At 41.3% G+C, this 10810-nt stretch overlaps 1 long non-coding RNA gene across 1 annotated transcript; it reads right to left on the reverse strand.

Moving 5' to 3' along the window:
* Positions 1–418: 418 nt before the first annotated feature.
* LOC132649516 (uncharacterized) lies at positions 419–10273 on the reverse strand. The gene is made up of 3 exons (XR_009587985.1): positions 10059–10273; positions 9805–9892; positions 419–1893 (listed from the first exon to the last, which is right to left on the reverse strand). It is a non-coding gene; the product is annotated as an uncharacterized LOC132649516 (long non-coding RNA).
* Positions 10274–10810: the final 537 nt, after the last annotated feature.

A 10810-nucleotide genomic window follows, 5' to 3' on the forward strand; every position in this document is an offset into this window, starting at 1 on the left:
TGCTTATTTGGAGCGAAGCAGTAGAATTTGGAAGAGAAACGCCTTCTGAGGAGCTCATTAACAGCGCTAATGAAATTCGCCACACGCCCTCCATGTTGAAGGCTTCTGCGCTGACTCTATTGACCTACCATCTGTTCTGGCATTTTATTGAGGCCAATATACAAACAAGACTCTTCTTTTAAATAGATGAACTTACTGACGTTCAAATTCTCTGTCGATGGTCTTGCCTGCCATAGTATGTGCGGCTGTAGTTGAGGTAAAACACTGTCACTCAGGCAACACCAGAAAGCCATCCTGTGAAGAAATCAAGGCGACCCAGCAACAGTGTCATTTAGTTTGCAAGACTGTTGTAAGTAATAGATTGCACTGTAAAAAAGCACTGCAAAAGACTTCAGCTTTTAAAATGTACCTACTTTTATTTATAGAGATTTGTTTAGACATTTATGGATTTACAGCACTGGCAGGTGGCATGGGTTTGAAAATCACAGCTGTTAATTATTCACAGTATGGAATACATGTTGCCAACTATGGTAGCTGACATGAAACCGGGCTAAGATTTCCTGTTCATTTCTCCGTCTACTGTACAATACTTAGTTTATTTTTCCCAAGAATAAATCACACGGTTACTTATGATTTTAAAAATAAATGGAAGGAGAGGTACTCTGGGTTTTTCTTCAGTCCTGCCTTAAATCGTCCCATTTGTGTCCCCCACTGGCTAAATCAGCTGTCGATCACCTGATGTGGGTGCTCAGAAGGGCATCTGATTTCTTTCACATTGAAACTGAGAGCATTCAAGCAAGCAAACAATCAAACAGATTCAAGAGCTAGTAATCCTGGGCCTAACCCATGGCAGTGGACCACTTTGCTATCTCCCTGAGAGTACATTTCTTTGACTGTATGGTGGCAACATTGTAGTCAACTGTGAAAAATAAAAGTCTCCTGCATAGTGCTCAGTGTCTCCAGACACAATGTCAGAATTTAATGAGACAGGAAAGTGATGTGAGATGTTTTCGACCATTGGTTTCATATGGCTATTTCCTTTAGGAGTGTGATGGAGTATGGGACTAATCTTGATTTTCATTTTGGTTTTCACTTTTGAAAAAAAAAAAAAGGTGTATGCTCTTGAGGAATGGGAAGATGAGTCAAAATGTCTGAGAAGTTTAAGCAGGAGAGGGATTTCTTGCCAGTCTTGTCCTTAACTTCTGATACTTGAAGAGAATTCTTCAGCCAAGGACTAGAAGAGACTGGAGGAGAAGCATTACTCGGCTGTGGGACCCCCAACCTTGCGATGTAAGCCTTTCAGTGATGCCAATACCCAAGCAGGATTCCAGGCTCACGGTGAAAAAGGGAACCCGCGCTCTGCTCCTTGAACAGAGATGGAAAGAGATGACCGCAGTGCTCAGGCAGAAGGGAGGTGTGTACAAGGTGACTGGCCAGTCCTGGATGTTCTCAGGAGCCAGCAGGGTCTTCACACATTAGAGAGGACAGGGACCTAAAGGGTCAGGGCTTTTGAGAGACCTCAGTTGTAACATTATTGAAGACAATACTGTGTCTCCCTCGGTGGATTCTACTGGAAAGCTTTTAAACTAGGGAGTATGTGAAAAAAGCACTGTGGGGCTCTTGAACTGAAAAACCACCGATGTGCTCACAAATCACGTTATTTATAGGGAGGCAGGCTAGGCCCAGTTTGTTTTGCAGTGGACATCTGTTAGTTTTGGCTCTCAGCTAAGCCAGTCAGTTATTTTTACAAACCCTGCACAATTGCTTCAGTAGTAGACCCATTGTCTCAGGGTGAAAAACGTCTGCTTTTTAGGTGTTGGAGAATGGTTTGTTTTCTGATCCGGTGTTCTTGTGGCAATTTTTGTGGGGATGGAGTGGAATCGATGCAGTTATCTGAAATAGACACAAGCAAAGTCAAGTCTAGTGTAAGGACTTTGGAGCCTTGACTCAAGCTGCAGCCGAAACCAGCGGCTTCCCTGAGCTTTCCAGTTATCTCAGCTAATAACATCCTCTTTTTGTCTAAGTCTGTTGCTGTTGCTCTGCCACTTCAATTCAAGAGTGTAGAGTTATAATACTGTTCAATGTATTTACTGTTCCACTTGACAGTGAGTAAATGACCTGAGCCCATTTCCTTAGAATGGTTAAATGAGATCTTTTAACACACGTTATATCTTTGATTCCAGTGTATTTGTGAACACTCTCACTTGACGCAGAATCTCCTATTGGCGTTCGAGGAGTGTGGCTTAGGGGCTGATCACCAGGATTCTAATCTTAACCCTGTTCTTTACTAGCTGCATAGCCTGGGGAAAGTCGCCTAGTCTCTGTGTGGCCTGGTTGTTTCATATAGAGCCCTGGACACATAAACGGTTGGTTCAGTAACTTAAGCATTGTACCAATTCAAATGATGAAGAACTTAATGACACTGGATTTGAAGTCCGAACTTGGCTCATGTCACCTGTTCTTTGACCTTCTGAAAATCCCTCACTGATCATGAGCCTAAAAGTGAAGAAACCTAGGCTGTGGCTATTATTACTATTGTTTGATTGGTTGGTTTTATGTTATTTATTTACTTATTTGAGACAAAGTTTCTCTGTGTAACCTTCATTGCCCTGAAACTCACTCTGTAGAGCAGGCTGGCCTCTGACTCATAGAGATCCACCTGCCTCTGCCTCCAGAGTGCTGGGATTAAAGGCATGTGCCACCACCTCAGGTGGCTGTTTTGCCGTTTTTAACAGTAAAATGTAATTGCCATTCTTGTAAAGTTTCTGTCTTGTCGTGAATCCCAGGTTCCATGGCTGCTGTAAAATGTGATGGTGTCCGAAGCACCGTTAAAGTGGTGGTGCTTGGCAGAAAGCAAAAGAGCAAACAGACATTTTATCATAAACCAGTTCCAGAGCTGACTATTCGGGAGCCCCTGACTCTGTGATTTTATACTATTTCCAACGTGATAGAAATGTCTAAGCTTAAGAATCACTGCTCAAAAAGTCTCAGTAATTCAGTGTTGATTGTGAATCCAGCAACTGCTTTTTCATCAAAATATATGAGTGTTTGTGTATGGTTTTTTTTGTCTTGTTTTTTTTTGTTTTGTTTTCTTTGCATATATGTCTGTGAGCCTCATGCATGCAATACCCACAGAAGCCAGAAGAGGGCATTGGGCTGGATCACCTGGGACTGGAATTACAGACAGTTGTAAACCACCACGTGGATGCCGGGAACTGACCCTCTCTCCTCCAGCAGAGCATCCAGTGCTCTTAACTTCAGAACCACCTCTACAGCCCCAGCAACTACTTCTTACAGTAAAATATATTAAGGGACTGGGGTGACAGCTCAGTCAGTAAAAAGTATTTCCCATACAAGCACGAGGACCTGAGTTGGGACCTATTACCTTTTAAAAACCTGGCATGGCAGCAGTCATCAGTAAGCCCAATACTATGGTGGGAAGAAACAGGGTCAGATGGATCCCTTGAGCTTAATGGCCAGCCAGTCTAGCTGAATTGGTGGGGGTCCCTGTCTTAAAAAATAAAATGGGAGACATTGAAGAATAAACCTGATACCAATCTCTGGCCTATACACACACAATCTCTGGCCTATAAATATATGAATTTATGTATATACGTAAATTCACATACACAATGAACATACACACCACACAGACAAATAAAAGATCGTAAGCATTGCTAAGGATTTTACACACACACACACACACACACACACACACATGCGCGCATACATATAATAAAACAGTAACACTGGAATGCTATAGAGATTCTCTAGTTTGATCTATGTATTCATAAGTAACATATTCCCCATTTTCTTGATGTTTCTGGATCTTAGAGATTTTCTTAACACCATGTACTCTATAAAAAGTAAAATAGTTAAAATTAAAAACTGGGTTTTAATTTCTGTGATACATAGTGTTAATTGTCAGTTGATGGAATCAAAAAGATCCTAGGAGACAGATTTCTGGGTGTTGTAAAGAAATAAAATGCCAAACTCTTCAATTTTACCAATGAAGACTCAGGAGCTAGCTGCTGGGGTGAAAACTTATTAGCTCAGACAGGCAGAGAAAGCACCTGGTTGACTTCCTACTCAGCTCATGGAAAAAGGCTCAAAGGAAAAAAGCCAAAAACTAAAAGCTAAAAACCAAAAGCTTGCTAGCTCAGCTGACAGCTCAGGAGGATAAAAACCAAAAGCTCACCCAATAGCCCAAGAGGGAAAAGCCAAAATTAAAAGCCAAAAAGTTCTTTCTTCTTCTCCACACTGTCTTAAATACTCCTCTCTCAAAGTCTCCCCTTTCTACTTAATCCCTGTCAGGGGGTTACTTGCTTCGCCTCTTGACCCAGAGTTAACTTTAGTAAATCCTGTGTACGGAAAGCTCTTGGATTAAAGGCATGTGATAGAGCTGAGCCACACCAGACAAGAAACAGGTTTTTATAGTTCACAATCTCGGGGTTCACAATGGAATCATATACCCTGCAATATCAGAGATTATCTTAATTATCCTAGCTGAGGTGGAAAGGCCTGCCCACCCTAGGATAATATTCCCTTATTGGGTTCCTGGATACTATGAGTGGAGAGGGAAACTGGGTAGATGCAGGCATGTGTTGTCCCCTGCTTCTTGACTATGGATGTGATGTGACTAGTTTCATCAACTCTCTGCCATGATGACTTCTCCGCTATGGTGGAAATGTGAGCAGAAACAAACCCTCTCTCCCTTAAGTTGCTTTTGCCAGACTGCTTTACCACATAATTGGGAAAAGAAATGAAAACAGATCCTTCCCTTTTTCTCTACCAGCATTTCAACAGGATACTGATGTGAGTGCTTCTAGACTTGAGATACGTGCCTGAGGTTTGTATTAGCTATACACACACACACACACACACACACACACACACACACACACACACTGGTAGTTATGAAACAGCTGATATAAAGGAGCATGCTATTCCAGGCTACACATCAGTGCAGAAGAAGGACTAAAGCCACACATGGGAGGCAAGGAGTAGAGAGAAAGCATGACTACTTACAATGAAAAACAAGGCAGAATGGAGTAAATGGTTGAGGATGGATATTTTATATCGTTTTGGTGGTGTCTAGGACATGGAAGTAATCTCTAGTTATCCAATACTTTCACTCCAGGAGGATTCAGGCCTGGGAATCTTGGCTTGTTGTGTAACCTAAGGGCCATGCTGAGCCTGTCTAGATTGGTTTGTTTCTACATGGTTCTGAGGGAAAGCCTTGCTATCCCCCTCTGAGTGCAAGGCAGTATTTCCAGATTATCATAACCCTGTAAATTGTTAAAGCATCACAAAACACAGCAAATCAAAAATGCAGTTAGTACGTTAGGGAAACATGCTATATGCTTGAAGAAAGAAAAGTCACTGTTCTCGGTAGTTTAGTTGCCAAGGGGGCACTGCTTGTCCTCTTGCTGAGTCAGTGACTAAAACTGTCAGCTGAGAAAGAAAGGAGCCTAAGATTTACTGACTGCTGATTCCATAATCTAATTTGTAAGTATGAAGAGGATAAAAAGCAGTAAGTCTCTCTCCCTGTCAGGGTGATCCTGTTAGAGCAAGTTTTGTGGCCTAGAAGGCGGGTGTGGGAATGTTTGTTCTGCTGTTTCTGTTACCAGCCTTGAGAACGGTCCCACAGCTGAAGTAAACTCCCACATATACGTCACTCTTTTTAGGATGGAGTCTATGCAAATAATTAACCTTTTAAGTGGTAAGAAAAACAAATCTCTGACTCCAGTTGTTATTCATTCAAAACAAAGTTGTTTACTAATAAAAAAAAAGTCATACTGAAAAATAACACTACAAGGTTCTTTTCTGTTATATACCAGTTTTCTAGGCTTTGTACTATTTTCTTATACATCAATATGAAACTCTTAATAGGTGTACATTTACGAATTAACAAATCATCAAGCAAACTTATTATTTCTAAAAGGCAACTGGTACATCACCCAACTTGTCTGAAAAAAATGATTCCATCTACATATAATTTATTTATGTCTTCACATTTGGATTTAATTGTAATCATTAAAGATGCCATTTAATTCCACATATTATTTTTGTTTCTGTAGTGAGAAAGCCTATTTAACTAGCAGAATGGCAAAAAAATGCTCTTTCGAGTAGTTAATAATTACTGCGGGAAATATTAATCAACATGCCACATAAATGGATCTGAATAAAATCTTTTAATAATTTTCAAGGATCATTTACTTTTATGAAAGTATTATATGTCCGTGGGGTGTTTTTGTCTCATACAAATAACAAAGTAGTAAATGTCATGCTTTTAATGCAAGTATTGTTTTTTTCCTGCAATACTCTTCTTGAGACAGAGTGTTGGAAAAAGAAAATGAGTCAGATGACCTGAGCTAATGCCTTGTAAACAGCTGAGCTGTCTTAAGCAGATTAAATTCTTTGGAAGTCAGTTTCTTCTTTTTAAAATGTATGCATATTTTAATGTTCTTGTGAGGATTAGGTAGCCTCACTTATGCAGAAGTGCCCTGTCACTCTCACTAATGTGGAAAATGTAGTGACTCTGTGAGGTTTTTGCAAGATTTCAGCTTCCGGATGATAAGATTCCTTATTTTTCTGTGTAATCATCGCTATATCTTAGTATCCTGCCTTGCACGCCCTAGATAGGTTTACATGTATTACTGATCTTGTCTTTGGTGTTTCAGTCTGTCAGGGGTCTGGAACTTACATCTCACATTTTATAATAGACCAAAAGAACCCTTTAATGAAGAAGTAGGCTTACTATCTCAATTAGAGTCCACACTAAGACTTGAAGAAGGGGACTTCTACCCACCAAGGCCATGCTCTTTTCTCAAGGTCATCCATGTGATAGGTGGAAAAGGGCTCTTCTAGATCCTCTTTCCAATGATTTCCACATACAGGGGGAAGAAAAAGAGAAAACCTGGAAACGGGGCTGTCTGGATCGTGGGCATGAGGAAATGTTTGTTCTGGAGAACAGGGTAACTTGGGGCAAAAATGGGAGGTGCTCCTGGGCTCACTGTGTGTCTTTCCCTTACTGTGTCTGGGACATCCTTCCTGCGCTCAGACCTAGCAGACTTGTATTGTACAACGTGATTCCGCATGGTCTTCCAAACGACAAGGCAGAGCTAGTTGGAAAGGAGTGCCTGCAGATTCCGTCTAAGACCCTCTCTCTGCTATAGTGTCACTAGCACAGTGGTGCACGCCTGTCAGGCACTTTGAGTGGGCTCGCAAGCATGAGGCTGACGAAGGAACCTCAAGTTTAGTCTTCACGAATGTTATAGCAGAGTTACAAAAGGCAAAAGGGAAGGGACAATGTCACTGGAGTGGTTGAGTTTAGTTCTAAATCAGTACTAATGGTGAAGAGTGGTGATCCCAGCGCTCCTGAAAGTCAGGCTACATAAGTGCCGGTGTGGCAGGGAGTCATCTGGGTAAGTGAGGAGAGAGAGAAAAGGTGGAATCAGAGTTTTCTTACTGCATTGAACATGATGGGAAAGTTTGCATGCTTGCATGCTTCACTTCCCAATATAACTATCAATAATGTAATTACTCTGTGAATTTCAAGAGGCATTTTTGCCTCCAAGATGATAATAAATAAGTGAAATTTCCTCATAGTTCCTTTAAAAACATGGATGGTCATGTCTTGTTACTCAGTAGGTCAGTAGAAGGGAGCATCCTTCTATACAAAGCCAACTTACCCAAAGGCACCATCATGACTACATTCCACATAAGAGGTAGATGGGATTCTCCATCTCATTACGTGCCACAGGGACTTGCTTCAGAAGAACTTAATATGTCACAAATACCTAACATAGACTCATTTCTATTTCTACTAAGATGTTTTTTTTCCTTGAGCCTTCAAAAATATCAGTTGTTTGTCTGTAAAGGAATTTTAATTTAGAACATGGCTGTTCTGGCAAGAGATCACATCCAAGACCTTTTAGGTCTGTGTGATCTGGTTGGAATATAAACACGCCTTTAATTCAGGAGACAGAAGCAAACAGATCACTGAGTTCGAGGCCAGCCTGGTAGAGAGCAAGTTTCAGGTAAAGAAAAGCTTAGGTCCAGTAGTCATGGTACACGCCTTTAATCCCAAACAATGAAGTTTGTAAAGTTAGTTTGTAGAAGGAAGCACCCATGTGTGAAAGTGATGCCTAATTGAGTGGCAGGAACAGTGACAAAAAAAAAAGACTTGACAGAATAGGATACGCCCAACTCTCAGGAGTGAGGAAAGGGAAGCTGCTTAAGAGACAATGAGAGAAAGAGAAGGCATTTTTACCAGGACAGTAATAGAGAGACAGGTTGCAGATAGAGAACTTAGGTGAAGACTGAATGAGCCAGAGAATGAGAAAGAGCCAGGAGATGAGAGCAGATTGTTTGAGTTAGTTTGAGGCCAAGCAGAGCAATTCAGAGGCCTAGAGAGAAACCAGATTGAATAAGTTAGTTCAGAGAGGAATTTGAGCCAGAACAGCTGAGTTGAACCAGCTAGGCCAGAGCTCAGAAAGAACAAGAAGGATGAGCTTATTAAGCAGTAATTCTCAGAGGCTGAAAAACATTCTAGGCCAAGGTAAAGAGGCTAGAAGATTCTAGGACTAGGCCTAGGTTAGCAGAAGGAGGCTTTAAGCTCCAAGATGACAAGTGAAACAGGAGAATAAAAGCTCATTTCACATTTGTCTGATTTTGGCTTGCAGGGTGTGCTAGTTGAACAAATAGCCTCATTCCATAATGGGAATGCTGCCTGTCTCTTGCAGGTGCAATGATACTTTTCTTGTCCCAGCACTGATGCAAGCTGGATATTAACAAGTGTGTCCTTTGTGTGTGTGTGTGTGTGTGTGTGTGTGAGAGAGAGAGAGAGAGAGAGATGAGACTGAAAGAGAAATGTGTCTCCTGATGTCTCTAGGTAACAAAATATGACTGGAAGTGTTCCCTCTGCAGGCAGGCACTCTCTTTTTCTTATTTACATTCAAAGACTTCAACTATGCATGTTGACAAGAGCAAGAGGTCCAGCACAGGTCCAGAGTTTGCCACACAATGAGGGTGGGGCTTTGGCAGGGAGACTTTTGTGTCTTTCAGTTATCAGGACAATGAAGACTCCTAAAAGAATTCAGAAAGGAAATGTTCCTCGTTTACTCAGACTGCGAACATTTCTCCAGTGTGCACTGTGCGTGAAGCACAGTGGGCGTGACGTTGGGGAGCGTGGAAGGAGAGGATGTAGACCTACTGGGGGGGTCAAGCAGGGGAGTTGGTAGTGAATATGGTGATACTGCCTTGTAGAAGACTTCTCAAAGAAGTAATACAAATCTTACATTAAAGCATAAAACAAACCCCAGCTCGGCCTTGCTCAGTCATTCTGGAAAGGAATCCTGCAGCCGGCTTTCGCAGCTAAGAGTTTGCTGGTGGCTTTGGATAAGCTACTTCAAGCTTGGTGTTTTGTAGCTATTTATATACTTTACTTCTTTTTTTTATTTTTTTTTTAACTTAGAAGACACCAACACCTTTGTTGGTTCTCAAAAAAGGAACACAAATGGCTTAATTTTAAATTTCAGCCATCGTGAAAACATACTGCAGTCAATTCTGTACTGTTCCTCTACTTAACCACAGTAACCCTCAGTTGACAAAGGGTTGACTATTTAATAGTTATATCTGTTACACTGACATTGATCTGAGAGGGCTATAGCTCTAAATTGAAAAAAAAAAAAAAAAAGATAATTAAGCCTTTAGCCAAAGTAGTATGGCCAAGAATTGAACATAGTAAATTCAGCTAGAAGCTCCAAACTAGAAGTTACATTTGATATTAATAATCCTTACCTCTACGGCTCATACAGGTCAGGTTGTTTTCTGGATTGTGCGTGCGGTCTTCGCACTCTGGAACATTTGATGACTCACATCCTGTCAGCTGTGTAAGGCACAGTGGTTATGATTTTTTTCTAGAGAAAGGAGATTTCAGTGACCGATTTTACAAACACAGAGGTGTGCAGACATTCAATCCATTGTGACAGGGCCTTCCAAAGCATCAGGCTTTTCCCTCACAGTGCTATCAGGCACGCTGTCGTGACACCTACCTCTTCACTGGAGAAGCGCTTTCCTGCAGATGCTTGGGGCGTGACCTAGCATGCCTCTTCCCTCCAGAGTTTCATCCATGCCCTCCGGCACTGCAGTCACCTACCTCTAACACTCCTAAAATGAAGTACACAGTAAAAAGCCTTTCTCCTTCCCCTTGGCAACATCCTTGCTGCCTTTCCTACCTCAATTTTTACAAACCAGTGTGTAAATTCATATTACAGATTGGGAAACCCAGCCTCAGAGTCTGTGGTTCCTGGCGCTGCTTTCCACAGTCCCCAGTGCTTTGCCTGACGTTTTCTGTACCACACCACCCTAGTCAGTTAGCTCAAAGGCTCTCAGGAAGTCCAAAACTGTTCGGAAACTTTTGCTCATGTTAGTTATTTGTTCAGGAAAGTCAAAGTTCACACTAAAATGGTCAGTAAAGAGTGACCTGCCCTCCAAGAAAGCAGGTTATTGATTATTAAACTGTAGAAATCAGGCAGGATGGCATTAGGATGAATGAATATGCAAATGAAATTGGCTAGAGCAATCTGAGCTTGGACCTCTACTTCAAACAATGTATACATGTGAGTTCCAAGTGAATAAAATACTCAAAGTGAAAAAATAAATAAAAGTATAGATGTCGGAGAATGTCTCTTAAAAAAAATCCAAGTACAAAGATGACTAAAGTCAAAAATTACAATTCAAACTTTATCCTTAGGCCAAGTGTGCTGACGCATGCCTGCCTTTGATCCAAGCGCTTTAAAGGCAG

Source organism: Meriones unguiculatus, chromosome 20, assembly GCF_030254825.1.
Source record: "Meriones unguiculatus strain TT.TT164.6M chromosome 20, Bangor_MerUng_6.1, whole genome shotgun sequence".
Classification (NCBI taxonomy): Eukaryota; Metazoa; Chordata; class Mammalia; order Rodentia; family Muridae; genus Meriones; species Meriones unguiculatus.